We start from the raw sequence: 16,447 nt of genomic DNA, 5'->3' as shown, positions 1-16,447 counted from the left end.
ATAATTAGGTCGACGTAAGCTGCCTTACGTTGACCTAACTGTAGTGTAGACCAGGCTTTATAAATCATTTTCATTATCTGTCCTTCATTTTAGCCCTGTGCAGCAAATTCCACGCTGCCAGGTTAAGAGCCCCGGAAGCTGAAAAGTCAGTATTTAAATATCAAACATGTACTGTACCGGCAGTGCAAGCTGCCTGAATCCCTCCACTGTGGCTTATCAATGTTCCTCATCCCTGGCATGGAGAGAACAGCTGGGGTGAGAGCAGGGCTGTCCTTACCCATACGCAAAGCATGCAGCTGCGTAGGGCACCAGAAAATTTGGGATGTGCTGCTCCAGCCCCTGCTCCGGCCCTTCCGCAGGCCTCCGCCCTTGCTCCACCCTTCTCCGCCCCAGCCCCGCCTCTTCCCGCACTTGCTCCGCCCCTACTCCCCTGAAGATTGCAGCCAGGCCCGACCCTGCACTCACCGCGTAGTAAGTGGAACGACCCGGCCCCAGTTTGCTCCGCCTCCCTAGCTCCCTGCTGTGCTGCTGGGGGGTGGTTCCCCCCGACTTCCAGGCTTGCGGGAGGCAGGGGAACTTCCCCCCCCAGCACTCGCTGGCGGCGTGGCTGGGAGCCAGGGGAGCGGAGCAGGCTGGAGCTGGGTCACTCCACTTCCCGCAGGAAGTGGCCAGACCGGTCCCCCACAGAGGCCTTGGGCCAGCCCCCCCCTGCTCCCACCTGTGGAGGCCTGGGGCCAGCCCCCCCATCCCACCGTGGAGGGGGCTGCGTAGGGCACCAAAATAGCTAGGGATGGCCCTGGGTGAGAGCAGTGTTTAGTGTCCATGCCTATTAACTATTGGTTTTGCTGTTGAGACTGGCAATAGGAGTGTCATTTGTGCACCACTTTGGGGAAGAGCCCTGGGAACTGGAGGGTCAGATGAGAACAAATTTTGGTTACTACCAACTTGGGCAGGAAGCATACAAGGTAATTCTATTGAGCTTGCCAATTTCCTATCCTTTTATTTTAATGTCTACCTTCATAATGACCATATTATAAAAAAAGTATTGTTTTTCCCCTCCAGTAGCATTGAACGATAACCTATCACATTTATTTTTATTTCTCATTAAAAGGAGAATTTTTGTGAAGAATGATGGAAATTAATTTTTATTCCAATACAATCTCATTGCTTATGTTTTTATATTTGCACTAAAGCCCTTAAATACAGACACATTAACATATAATAATTTATATACGTAAAATAAAATCACAGTCTGGAGGAAAGGATTAAGGATTTCTCCTTTTCTTTGCCCTAAACATTAAAACATGCTCTTTACATTTTGCTTAAGCTTTCATGTCAAAGTTATGAACAGCTTTAGCCTGGTTTGAGTTTGAAAACAAGACCCAAGCCAGGACAATAACAGAATGACACAAAGATTGACTACACTGTACTTGCTGGATAAAGTGAAAACTGATGAAATATAAATCCTATCTCATGGGATTTCACTGCCTGCTGGAACTAATCTCATTAACTTAAAACCACCTGAGGCTTAAGAGAGATATACACTGCTGTGAGAAATTATATTTATCCCATCCAGGAAAAAAAAAAACAGCTTATATCTTACATTTGACTTTGCTATTCTTGAATTGCCAAGACATTTCTATCCCATGGGAAAGTCCTAATATCTTGCAGCAGCACAATTATGTATGTTATCTAAAGTTAACCATTACATGAATTATCAAATGTTTGTTCATTTTCTTTTTAAGTTATTTGCTAAGGAAAATAAAGATTGGATACTTAATACAAGCAAATGGTTATAGATTACTTACAAGAACACAATGAAGCCTTTCTGGGGTTACAGGCAAAAATCCTGAAGTTGCGAGATGGTATAAGAGAAAACTTTGGTATTTGGAAGTAAAGGTTTGTGAGAGACCGCCCGTACTATGCAGTTGTTGTAATGCAGCCTTTCTGATATATATATATATATATATATATATATATTTTAAATAGCTGATTTTACAAGGCACTGACTGGCTCAGGGGACTGGTAATTGGAAACAGAGCCTTCAGATGCAAGGTTACAGGTTTAAAGTCAATGCAGATCAGCAGTGAGGGATAGCTTCATAACCACTGAATGCTATTCATTGTCCTGTGCAAACTTCAATGTAGTGCCCAATGGATAAGTGTCCCTCATGTACAAACCACCATAGCTAGCATTAAAGGCCTGATCCAAAGCCCCTAGCAGTGGTGCCGGAACAATTTTTACAGTGGGGGTGCCGAAGGCAGAAACCATGTGTTTGGGTTGTTATTGCTACTTCAAGACAGGAGGTGTGGCAGCACCCCCAGCACTCCTAGTCCCAGCACCTATGGCCCCTGGATATTAATTGGAATATTGCCATTGATAAAGCCCTGTCTGACAGTCTTGTCAGCCTCAGTAGAGACCAAGTGAGGGTCTCTTCATTATCTCCATTTTTCATATTTATTTTTCTTTAAATTATTTTTAAATCAATCATCCATCCACGGCTCCACAGCTCACATTAAAGCATAATAATAAGATAAATATAATTGATAAAAGATTTACCTTTCCTCTCTAATGTTGATGCATCTGTCAAAAAATACGCCAACAACCTATCCACCATACATAAAGCCTCTCTTAACAGCCAGCCCTTAGCCCTCAATCTGCTCCATCCAGGAGAAGAAATTAGCTTTGCAGTATACTCTGAAGGTCAACGTACTAATGCTCTGGTGGGAACTTCATGTCAAACTTGAGGATTCCTCCCAGAAAATGTCTTACTCCAGCATGCCTCCCTTGTAACCAAGAGGCTGTTAGCTGGAGCATTGCTGCTGATGGCCAGCGTTACAGTGGTCTAAGATCTTCACATACTTCCATGAAGGTCTGCTTCCTCATGCAAGTTCTGCAGCTACTGCTGGTCAGCTCAGCTCTGCATGATGATACAGTCCACCTGTCTGATTGTGGTCCTGTTCCAGAAATGCTGGTCTCCATGTGGGAAATCTTCAGCCATTGCAGCAAGCATCAGCTCAATCACGTGGGCCATTGCTGTTATGTCTGGATTCGCCTATGGGAACTGATTTCAGAAGGACAGAAACTACTGCCAACATGTCCACCAGTGTTTAGTAGGTACTCTTCCTGAAACCTGAACTAGCAGAAAAAGATCTATCAGTGCTGGATCCATGGCCTGTCTCCGGTAGCAAGGAGCGTTCAGAGCCAGAAAGGACTTGGTTGAATGTGTTGGTGGACTAAAAGCACTTCTGCACAAGTGTTGTGGGGCAAATTCTTCCCCCAGTGCACCATGAACCAAAACCTAAAGTAGCCACAGTTAGTAACATGCTAAGAACCCTGGGATACACCTCCAGAAGCCACAGCATCAGACAAGTGTCAGCACATCACCAGTATGGATGTACCTGTCAGGGTATGAGGCGTGCACACCAATGCAGTGTGGATGCTCACAGGCACAGGCTCTCATGCATGGTACATGGACCTGGGTATGCTATGCAGTGTAGACATACACAAAGAGAGGCAGTCTTTCAGGTAGCCAGGGGGATGTAGATATATAATTAACTGGAAAAGGTGAAAAAACCATTCAGCCAGTGCAATTTTTCTGAGTTTGACAAAATCCGGTAAAGTTGGTGAAATCGTTTGTGGACTAGAAGAACAAAAAGAGTGTCAAGGTTCAATATAAATGGTGGCTCATTAGCCCAAAGTCACCACTTTAAATACCAGGCCATGTAAAATGTACTATGTTACTATTGTCCTTATAGGCCAGTTATTAAGTATAGCTGCAATTAGATTAATAAAAACGATACCTTAACACCCAACCTCTCAGACTCAGTCTGATGGTTTATGAGTAGATCACAGGATAGAAAGCAGTGTGACTCACAGGTGTATTAGCATGGAATTATTAGAGGAAAACGAATCAAACATTTTAAATTTCAAAATCTCCTATTCAGCCACCTGTAGCATGATGTGTATATTGAACTGGTGTGTGCTTCAGACACTTGAGGCCAGAGATATGGGTCGAATGAGCAAATTGTATGAAGCTACCAACCCATAAGTGTCATGTGACTTGGATAGATCGCAACTTAAACTGTGGGGAGAAAGGCCAAATTTAAGTTATTATTTTTCTTCTGTTGTTGAAAACAAGACATGTTAAGGCAACTCTAACTTATTCACAGAAGGTTGAATTCTGTCGGACATACACCCAGTGCCATCCCGTTGACTTCACTCAGGTTTCATGGGGTGTATGTCCATGCTGAATTTGATTCTGTGCCTACCTTAAAATAAAAGTCGTACACCTGACCCCCATAAGAATCCTCAAATCTCACCAATTTTCCATACACTTGTCTTATGAAAACAAAATAGGATGAGCCTATTTTCTCATACAGTACACTACTAATTAGTGGTAGATTTAATAAAATGTAAACATGGCATGCCATGCACATAGTATTTGCTAACATTTACATAAACGTTTTCGATGTTGTTGCTGCGGTAACTGCTAGAGTCCAGAAAGATCGGTTGTGCTTTATGCTGTACAAACCTATGGGAAATGACTGTCAACTCAAGTCACCTGAGTTTGGGTTAGAATTTTATCACAAATTTTTCATTTTAACTGTGTGTGTGTGTGTGTGTGTTTGTGTTTTACAGGTTCCTTCTGTGCTGATCCACAGACGATATGGGCTGTTACAGCTTCTGCTGAAAAGGCTTGATTTTTCCGCTCTTGCTGTACCATCCCATGCTTTTAGCTCTCGAGGCTCAATCCCGAATGTGTTGGCCATGAGATGGTGTGCGTGTGTGTGTGTGTGTATTTAAATCTCTGTGCGTAAAAAAGAAACAGGAAAATTGTCAAATCTATTTAAACTGCAAAAAAATATTTCAAAGTAGAAAATAATGTAGACTGTTCAGGGCATTTTCTCCCTTCTCTTTAAAATTAGAAAAAAACCCACCTGTCCATATTTTCAAAAAACAGGACCCTAAATCCAGATTTAGGGTCCTAAATAGGTGATTGGAATTTTCTAATTTGCTGAGCCCCGAACAGCTCCTGTTGAAATCAATGAGAACAGTTGGACACACAGCATTTTTGAAAATTATGTTATTTACTCTTACGAGCCTGACTTATGGACTTGGGAGCCATCAAGTTCCTATATTTTAAAATCTTGGCCTGTAAAAGATCTGCTGTATGTTTGTTTCTTTTCTTGTCCAAAGGCCAGATGCTCCTGCCACTGTACAGAGTGAAATAAGCAGAGAGGCAGAAAAATAGTTGGAAAGGCCCCAATTTGGAATTGAGGGGGAGGTGTCTGGCAGGAGTAAGTGAAGAGTGGGGAGAGGATGCTTCATACAGCAAGCTGCGTTAGAAGGTCTGAAATTCTCTGGCAAATAGTTGTAGCAGACTAGCTGTTAATGCTGACTAGGTGAGCACTACCCTCCCCCTGACGCAATAAGGTTTGCATGCTAGAGCTTGGCAAATAATGAAAAAAACACTGCTAATATTGTTAATTTGTAAAATGAACTTGCTTCAGTCACGCTCACGTCCCTGTCGTATTCACTTTCTGTGAACATTCACGTGATCACGTTTGCAGACATATTTGTTCATCTGCAGGTAATCATAGAAACTGAATGTGAAATTTGCATGTGCAGGTATTCACACCAGATGCTGATGCACACAGTCAGGGAAGAGGAACGATATCATGTGGCTTACCTGACGAGTCACAACTAAGCATCACAGCTCCAGTTTTATATATTCATGATCACTCCTGAGACTAAAATAATTTGGCCAAACACACACACTTGATCAATAACAAATAAAGTGGAGAAATCTGCACTCTGGCTGTGGGCATTCTGTTAGCAGAAAAAAAGAATGATTTGTTACACATTATTATGGTACGAATGATTTGTTACACATTATTTGCTCAACTCTCATGTGTTTTTCTTTCTGTCCACATGCGGGAAAGTACAGTGTATTCCAGTTCTTTACTGAGGGACAGGATGTTAATTCTTAAAGTAACTGAAGAACAGGCACTCAACAACATCCCTGAATAATGTGTGTGCTTTCTTTATAAGCTTGCTTCTGTTCGTAACCTTTAAAATGTGGATTTTATGAGTGACATCATTAAAATTTATACTCCCTCTAGAATGTGATGTTCATCATTATTGCTCCACTGTGCCTCTGGATCACCTGTCTGCATTGTGATGTAGCGTTCCGCAGGACTAAAATTCTGATCTCTGTTCCACTGGTGTAAATCCAGAGTAACTTCATTATTTTCCATGAAGTTCAGTGGCTGGAACTGGGATCAGAATCTGGCTCTTTATGCTTTCAATGGAAATTTAAAAGGTTGCTGTGAGTAACTATATATTTCTAGAAATGAAATATGAAGTGCCTTTTGAGCTTTGAGTATAGATATTAAGAACAAGAAACTGCCACAGAAGGCTTGTTTTCAGATGCACTATATTTGCTTTGTTTTAAAATATTCTAGATTTTGTCAGGCCCAGAATCCAGGGCAGTCCTGAAACTCTTGCACCTACCACATTCACATTAATTTCCACAGGAATTTTAGGTGCTCATGGAATGAGGTATTGGGGCCATTACATATTGTATAAAATTTCATATTACACTGAAGAGAGAATACTTAGTAAGAGACAAACCTAAATACAAAGGTTACAATTTTTTGAAATTGACTAGTGATTTTAGATGCATCAATTTGGAGTGCCCAATTTGATACACTTTTTAAAGGAACATTTAGCAGGAAGTGCTGAGCACCCATACGTAAAAAAATCAGGCTCCAGATGGACACCCTAAAAATTAAGGCACCCAAAATCACTAGTCACTTTTGAAAATATTGGCCAGATTTTGCAAAGTAAAAGGTCTTTAAAACAAATGAATTGGCAAAAGGGAGTGATTGAGCAATAGTGCATTGGGCCATTACAGTTAAGGCACAAGGCTTTTGTTGCTTCTTTGTGATGCATAAAGATAACCTCAGATTTTTTGTATATGGAAAAGTTGTTTTGCTTGTGATTTTTGCATTAGAAATATGAAGTCTTGACTTCCCCCTTTATGCTAAAGGACTATCTAGTAGATTGCAGCTAGTGGAAATAGGACATCACAAGAACTCAGAACAGAGCAAACCAAAGCAGGGGTCACCCAATGAAATTAATAGGCAGCAGGTATAAAGCAGACATAAGGAAGTACTTTTTCACACAGTCAACCTATGAAACTCCTTGCTAGAGGATGTTGTGAAGGCCATAAGTATAACTGTGTTCAAAAAAGAATAAAATAAGCTCATGGGGAATAGGTTTATCAATGGATATTAGCAAGTTGGTCACTAAGGCAACCCCATGCTCTGGGTGTCCCTAAACTTCCAATTGCCAGAGGCTGGGGCCAGAAGACAGGGGATGGATCACTCAATAAATTGCCCTGTTCTGTTCATTCCCTCTGAAGCATCTGGCACCAGCCACTGTTGGAAGACAGGATACTGAGCTAGATGGACCATTGGTCTGACCCAGTATGGACATTCTTATGTAACATGAGCTATGGTTTCCCAGCTTTCATTCAGAGAAGATGTGTAGTTGACATAAAAAAAGAAGTCCATTTTGTCAAAAACCCAATTTCCCATTGAAAAAAAGCTTAGAAAGAAAATTCTCAGCCAGCCATATTTAAAGCACCCAGGATTGCTGACATGTTGTCTAAAGTTCTCTCTGTTGCTATCACTGGTGAAGCCTGCTGTGGAGTTTTAGCAAATATTTCCTTTTTGCAGAGTTAATATCCCCTCTCCTCCAACTGAGGAAAGAGTATTTAGTAAGAGACAAATCTAAACACAAAGATTAAGCTGAGAAAGCAGCCGATCCAGGTTTCACCAATCCAATAGTTTCTCAGTCTTTTAGTAAAACCAGGAAACAGTCTGTCAGAAATGCAGAAAGGCATGCCTATGTAATCATGCATTAAATATTCATGTCTTTTAAAGGTTCATGATCCTTGAATGTAAATTGAACCTTATAAGTCTTGCCTTGTTCCTGTGTGATCCTTGCACTGTTACTGGTATGAGATTCCTGATATCAGGATACTTTTTTTTAAAGTTATCAAAGCTGCTTTTATACATAATAAAAGAGCAGTAAACTATAAGAAAAAAAAACATTGTCCCCCTTGGCAGTTCACCCTAAGAAAACAGAGCCTGGGAGGAATTAATTGTACAGATGTCTGAAAGCTGTGTATGTTACTGTCAGGGTGCCAATCTAGAATGCATAGTTGTGACAGCATCTTATGTGGTCATAATAGAACATTTAAGGGGTAATGGCTGATAGGGGTGGAATTTCCTAGAAATTTTACTGACTGGCTTAATGGAGTTATTTGCTTCAGACTCTTAGCTCAGCTGGTCATTGAATAATAGGAAGTGCTGCTTGACCTGGAGATCGTTGCTATTGTAAACTCAGGAAGTATTAACGTGTAAAGGGGAAATAAAATAATTACTACCTTAAGTGTGGAAAAGTTAAAAGTTTGTCTGCATATTGCTTTGGATATCATGTTTATAATAATAATCCTAAGAGTAGAAGGGCTGGCTCCAGCAACCCTTGCTCCCGTGAATTATCCTTGCTCATGCAGTAGTGTCCTGTTATTTTCAGGGAGACATCTCATGTGAGAAAAGGCTGCAAGGTCAGAGCTCAGTAGCATAGTAACAAACAGGAAAGTAGGACAGCATCTCAATTTTCTGTTTTGATTTATGGCATAAAGTATTCTTTGGAGAAATTTAATGTCTTAACCTGCAGCTATAGCCGAGTAAGTGAAGTGCAAGAAATATTCCATATTGTCAAATTTGTCCTATTGTTTTGCAGTCAACGACAAAAATCAAGATTCCCTCTCTGCTCCTACCTCTAAAGTATTCATTCTCTCAGCAATTACTTATATACTAAATTCCAACCTGGATTATAAATGTTTCCAAAATAGTCAGTAACCTAAATGGTTCTTGTAGGCACTTTTAACAGCACCGTGTTTTTAGTGTAGAAATGGGGACACTACTTATTACAAAGACCTAGATTCTGCCATTCTTAGTAAAGTCAAATAGTACCTTTCTCTTGGGTAGTCCTCTTTTCATCAATGTGACTGTTCATTGAGTAAGGTAATGCACAACATGAACAAGAGGGGCAAAATTTTAACAGTTGTTTTATGCCATTTATACTTACTGAAATATATGTTTGGGATTCCCTCTTATAATGGGAAAAATGAGAGGGAGACGAGGTGGGAATGGGACATTGAAGCAGATTAAAGAAGGGTGATTTCAGGTTTTGAAACAGGTTAACGCTTTCCAAATTAGGGGAATATGAAACTGAAAGTGAAGGGCACGCTCCTTGTTGGGGGAAAGCTTTAGAGTGGTCCTAATGCAGAATCTCATTAAAGCAACTGTCAGGATTCCTCTATTTTACCATCACCTCCCCAGTCTGTAAGAAGCAACTGTCATTTTGAGTGAAAGTACTGCCAAAGAGGCATTTACAAATAAATGAAAAATGTCACAATTGATTTTGCTCCTTCCAGAGGACTGTGTCAGCTTTGTCACAAACTGTCTTTGTTATTCTGTTTCAGATTTCTCAGCTGGACATTGGAAATAGCTTTTGATGGTTCTGGGCTTCTTTCATGTGACCCAGGGTAAGACCTCGGTCTGTGACCTTTCATTAATATTTGTGCAACAGTTTGGGCCATTGGTAAAGAGTGTGTTATTTTCTCCTCTTTGAGCATCCAACAGGCAAGATTGCCAATGTGTGCAAATCAGAAATGTAGGAAGTCGTACGCATTTGAAAATGTTACCAAAATAAATTGTTTCTTCCCTGCAGAAATGTGTATCAATGTGATGATTATTCAGAGGAATATATATTGAAACAACATGCTATTCATATAAAAGGCACATGGCTATACTTTTCCTTTGTTACCAAGGAACTTAAAGCCATATTCCTAAATTGTTAACATTCTTTCCCTCAGATGTTGCATATTATGCCTAATTCTTTTACAGTGCACTTTTCTGTAAGACATTCTTGCTGTGCATATCCTTGCTTGTAAATATCCGAGAATGAGCAAGTTCTTATTCTTCCTAATGTGTTCTGGCTAGATAAGTAGGCTAGTGGGGTATTATCGATTTAAAAAGGCTTTTATTGGAAAAGTCTGAATAACGTAAGAATGCAAATCCTTCCTGGAACTCGAGTTTGAAGAATTATTGGAAACAGTCCTCTGGAGTCTCTGGACCACCATTGTCATTTCAATGAAGCTAATATCTAAGTAGTTATTTTGCTCTTTGCACTTTACTTTGTGCTTTTAGGAATCAAAAGTACAGAATGCATTTTGCTAAAATTACGATGCCAGGACAACCTCAACTGAAATTCTGCTAATGATTCTTTCTATAGATATTGTATATGGGCTCATAATGCTAGAGCTTAAATGTAACCTTACCTGGGTGACATGTATTTTCTAGCTTTATGCATTTTCTGTATGTGTTTAGTGTTCTGGTGGTGAAGTGCAATGGAAATCATGTATAGTAGCTACAGTTTGTAACAAACCGTAATACCAAGAGGAAGTAGGGGGACCAGACAGCAAGTCAGAAAAATTGGGATGGGGGTGGGGAGGGTGATAGGAGCCTAGATATGAAAAAGCCCCAAATATCGGGACTGTCCCTATATAATCGGGACATCTGGTCACTCTAAGAGCAAGATTTATGACTGTATTCCCAATGACTTTCAAGTGCTAAGCAAAAAACCAACAGCAAGTGTTTGTAGCATTGGATTATAAACAGTTTCCTGTTAATATATCTATATCTACTGCATCTATTTTGAAAGTTTACCTCGAACAAAGACACGTGTGTGTGTGTGAGAGAGCATCATCCACAGAATATATATTTTTTTAGAAGGATGGCGTCAAGAGAAAAGTAACTGCATCTGAAATTTCCCCCTTATTACCAAGAACACCCTATTAAAATGGAAAGAATTTTAGGTCCCAGTCATCCTTTTTTGTACATCTAGAACTCCTACGGAGTCCAGTGGGAGACTGGATTATACAAGGTAAACATAATCAGGCTTCTGATTTGCTATTTGATTTTCATGCTGGTGTGTTTACTTCCTGTACTTCATTCACCTTGGTCAGTGAAAATAACTTGGTTAGTTTCGGTTTTGTTAATAAAAGCAGTAAAATGCTACTATTTCTGAAATGCCACATTTGTACATGAATAACTGTCAGTCCTGTTTGTTTAAACTGGGGAAAGACCCCAGCTGTCCCTTCCTAATTAAGCTTTGACACAAAAGCATCACTTTCACAGTTAGTTTCAGTTTCCCGTTCCCATATACTTGCACAGTGGTGCTGTGTTTGGGTTCTCACAGACCCAGGGAATTACGTTAAAAAGAAACACGTTTTGGTTAATTAAAATTAAGTACCTAAAACAGATTTGAAAATATTTATGTTTAAAACAATTTTTGTAACTTCCTCTTTTTTGATTCAAGTACTTAACAGTTTAAAACTGTTTTCTTGGACAGACACCCTGGGCTGAGTGCTCAGTACCTCCTTGAGACCAGAGTCTCCAAGAGAGTCATGGTATGATGCAGTGAGCTACTTACTGTTACTTTCAGTACCTGTAAATTAGGAGAAAATCTGAGATGTGAAGCAGGACTAAGGATAGAAAAGATCTCTCCCAGTGCAAAGACTGATGAAATAGTAATAATCAGACATTGTAAGGTTGATGCACTGATATAATGAATCAAACTCTCTCTCTATATATATATATGTACACACTGATCTAATGAATCAGTCTACAGTACCTAAGAAAATTGGAGGGAGGGGGGGAGAGAAGATGAAAATACCATAATGTACAACACTGTCAATTGCAAACCCGAGAAAACATTTGACTTTTAACTTTACAGTAAAATGTATTTTATGCAAATAGAAATAGAGAAACATAAAAATGTGAGCAAGTATTGCTCAAAGAAATCTAGGCACTTCTTCTATAGTGTCGTGAATGATAGAAAGGCCATGGCAAGCCATGATCTGGCAATTGGGCAGCAGCTCAAACTTTGATATGTGAGTCTCCTAATAAAGTAGTGATATTTAGCATCACAATATTACCTGGAATTATACTGAAATTGAATTGTCCCAGCCAGTCAGAATGAAGGGGGAGAGCTGTAATGAACTGTTGCATATAACTCCATGGGTTTCCCCTCCCAACCATATGTGCAATTCTCTGAGCTGCAGTTGGCTGTACATTGATAATGTAGTTATTTCTCAATAACAGCATTGTGCAGTTCGAGGAACTTGTGATTAGTTGGTGACCATCACTAGTATGAACCAGTCACTTAACATGATCACTGTGGACTAAGTTCTGACTTGTACTATGCAAGGGTAAGGGATTCAGGGGGAAAAAGAATTCCCTTAATATCTCTATACCGGCCACCCAGACTCAGGAGTAATAAGACTAGTCTCTCCCTTGGCCTTCCATGAAGTAGGTAGGCAGGGCATGAACCAGGAAAGACAAGGTGAAAGAGGCTTGGCTTTACCAACCCCTCACTGGCCAGTGCGGCTGAGCCAGTGTGTAGGGAATAGTAATTTATTGCTAGTGTAGCCCATCAGTAAGTAACTACCTGCCAGGAGCAAGGAGGGAGATGAGAGGAAATTGTGACTCAGAGCTATGTCTTTGATTTAGGGTTTTCTGAGCCCATTCCTGGCATGGTGTAACTTACAAGCACCCCCTTTGCACAGGGTGTGTCCGAAGTCACAATCTAGCCCTGTCTGGTTATTTTTCAATAATTGTACTGTGCCTGTGCAGTGTGTATGCTATATGTGGCTATTCTTACTGGCTGCTAAAATTCCTTTATTCTGACTGGCTCTTGTAATCAGAGTATCCAGGCTGTTTGCCAGCAGCGAAATATGTTCAGATTTTTCTTAGAGTGAAGAAAAAAAATCCTAAACGCTATGAAAGTGGATCTGTCCAAGCTCTGAAGGAGAAACTGTTTAAAAAAACCAAAAAGTTAAATTCTTCGACTTATCTTACTCCTTTTTATCTGTCTCCTCTTTCTGTCTCTAAAACTCAACAGAGTTTTTTTTCCCTGTGGGAATTACTGGAATATGTGTTATTCCCATTTGTCTTCCCAGTCTTTTTATCCTAATTCACAGATGCTATGTAAATACAAAAATAATAATAATAAAAAAATACAGCTGTTCTGGGAATAAGGGGTTGCTTCACAGTAGGAAAAGAAAGGAACTGGAGAAGGGAAATAAGAGAGAAGAGGTTGGAAAGGGGGAAGATGAGGATGTGACACTGGCAGACCATGTGCCCGCTCTTGCCAAGGCTTTAGGCCTCAGCTGAGCACTGACAAATTTGTTGCTGGAAACCAGTCCAGCTCACCTGTGTGTTAGCATGGTTAACATGGGTATTGGACTTATAACAATGTGTTTAGACTTTATGAAATGCCTGTAAATTGCTACATGTATTAATCCTACTTATAATGTCTGTATCCCATACTATAAGATAATGCTGAAGTGTTTGTGCTATAGCTGTAAAATGTTTGTTCTGAACTATGTAGCTTGCCAAACAAGGAAAAACTGTACCTTGTGCAAAATGCTAAATCCCTATGAAAGGTATTACCTCTTGCACATCAGGAAGGACTATCAAAACTAAATGGGCCATTGCGGGACATCACAGTACAAAGATTTTGCTAATTGCCCCTGTACACCCATGAAGAGGCAACCTGCAAAAGGGCTCATCCCATCAGTGTGAATGTTGGAAGAAGGAAATAAAGATACCAGACAAGAAACTTTTTCATCTCTCTTTTACTGTTTAGACACTGACAGGGCTGCAGCTACAGAACAGAAGCGAAGATCTCCAGGGTCAACCTGGGTTAGCCCTAAAAGACATTCAGTGCTGACAGATTATTACAACTCTGTCATTTTATGGAACCATAGACTGTAATTTATGTATATATATTTGCCTGCTTTAACCTGTAAATAACTCTCTCATTTCTTTTTTCCTACTTAATAAATCTTTAGTTAGTTAACTATAGGATTGGCTACAAGCATTGTCTTTGGTGTGAGATCTAATAAGGTACCAATTGACGTAGGGTAAGTGACTGATCCCTTGGGACTGGGAGTAATCTGAATTTTGGCGTGACTTTTGTTGTAAGTGACCATCTGTTACATAATCCATCTTGCCTGGGTGGCAAGATAGACTGGAATGTGCAAGGGGACTGTCTGTGACTCCATGGTAAGACTGATACAGTGCTTTGGGAGTTCACACTTGTTGCTGGGTTGGTGAAATCTACAGAACATACAACCAGTTTGGGGTTTCCATCCTGCTTTTTGACACTCTGCCCTGAGGTTGGCACTCACAGTCATGAACCACTCCAGACAGTGTGACAGAGGAGATGGGGAAGGAAGAGCCAGAAGGATATAACTTTTACTTTAGGGCTGGTTCATGACCCTGTTTGTTTGTGGTTTTTTCTCCCCTTCATTTAAAATGGCAATATTGAATTAAAATTCCTGACTGTTAATAAGACTTTGAGGGTCATTTCGGTTAAAATAAGGCCAGATTCTGCCACTCTCATTCACGGGGAGTAGAATCTTGGTCCATGAATGAGCTTTGACTTCAGTGGGACCATCCATGAAAGGGTATTGTTCAACATGAAATAAGGGTATCGGAATCTAGCCCTTAGTAATAGCCATATATATTTCAGCCTAAATAACTCCTTGGCATTCACATATAAAGTTCATTGCCTATAACCACCTTGAATCCATTTGGTCTCGGAAGCAATTAAAAACTAAACAGGACTTATCCTCAAGATACTGTTACAATTACTTGCTTCATCCAGCCAGCTTTGTCCTTTGTATCTACCAGAAACTTTTGTATAGATGCTTTTATCAGTAACGTCACTTCAAGTGTTGTAGCAATATTCATATAAGGGCACTTAAATAGAAGCTCTCCATAAAGCATACCCTCAGCAGCACTTACAGACATTTTCCAGTTACTTGTCTGTGTGGTTGAATGAGCTGAGTTCAGGTCATTTGCATTTCAAAGAGTAACCAGGTGAAATGGGTCTTCATTCTTCATTGTGAGGTGGTCGGGTCCAAGCCTGTGAATTGTTCTAGGGTTGTGAGTGGGAAAGGGGAACTTGCTAAATCGCTTGGTTAGTTGATCACCATGTCATTATTGCCTCAAGTCACTGCACATTTAATACTGTCCAAACAGATTAGCCATCAAAAAACAAACTGTGAAGCAACTTTAATGGAGAAACGTTTGGTTTCTTTTCTTAAAAACTGAAGATTAAAGGGTAAAGGATGGCGGTGCTATCTCACTGGCTCTTAGGTGCTAATACAAGCTTTGACTTAATAAGGCCAAAATAAATAGTGACTCGAACTGGGAGGTGGAGGAATTTACCTGTGGTGAATACATTCCCCTGATGGTCATATTAATCTAGAGAGGTGTAAGTGGAAGCATTAGTGGCACAGCTATAGCACTGCATCTCCGCTTCTGTAGCATCTGTAGTGTAGACGTGTCCTTAGAATCTTAGATTGTAGTCTCTTTGGGACAGGGACTTTCTGTGGATGTGGACAGCATTCAGCTCTATGGACACTGTTAACCAATTAGGCCCCCGAGGCACTGTAACAATGCAAATAATTAGGCTGGGGTTTTCAGAGGAGCTCAGATTTCACTATTTTTCACTGGATTTGGGTGTGGAACGCCCTTAAGCCTTGTCTATGTGGTAAATGCAACCGAAATCACTCAATGGGCTGTAATTCACATCTTCCGTTATTTCGGTTCAAGTTTGTATGTGGATGCTGTCGTTTTGGAATAAGAGTGCCCTGTTCTGAGAGACTGTAATTGAGTAGAATAGGGAATGATTTTGAAATGGAGCACGCTTATTCCAAAATAAGAATGTCCACACAGAGACTTGAACTGCTATAAAAAAAAGGCATGAATTGCAATTGATTTAGTTATTTTAGCTCCATTTATTACACCAACCCTTATGCTGCTTTGAAAATCCCAGTGCAAATTAAGAATGGCTGAGCACCACTCATCTTCCCCCCTCCTGCTAAAAATGGGGTGACATCTTGGCCCCACTGAAGTCAATGACAAAACTCCCATAAATAGTACTCATTGTGCTCCATTACTTTGGGAAAGGACTCGGATTAAGTTCTCTAATTTGTATGTAGATGTAATTAAGATTTTACCATTTGTAAAAACTTGAATTGTAAAAGGCAAAGGAAGATTGTGGTGGCTTAACGTGTCATACTAAAATGGTACATAAGGCAAACAACATTTTGCAAATATAAATGTGATGAAATTTTAAAGTTATATCTCTCTATTTCTGCAGGGCATAATAAGTAATTAAAGAGGACCATAACATAATCCTTTAGTATTGCATATTAATTCCAGAGAGGAATGAATTAATCTTTCTGACTTCATAGTAATTTACAGCTCACCATGGTAATACTGTAGGGCTA

The sequence above is a fragment of the Eretmochelys imbricata genome, chromosome 9 (assembly GCF_965152235.1).
Source record: "Eretmochelys imbricata isolate rEreImb1 chromosome 9, rEreImb1.hap1, whole genome shotgun sequence".
Taxonomy (NCBI): Eukaryota; Metazoa; Chordata; order Testudines; family Cheloniidae; genus Eretmochelys; species Eretmochelys imbricata.
This window is presented reverse-complemented; position numbering follows the sequence as displayed.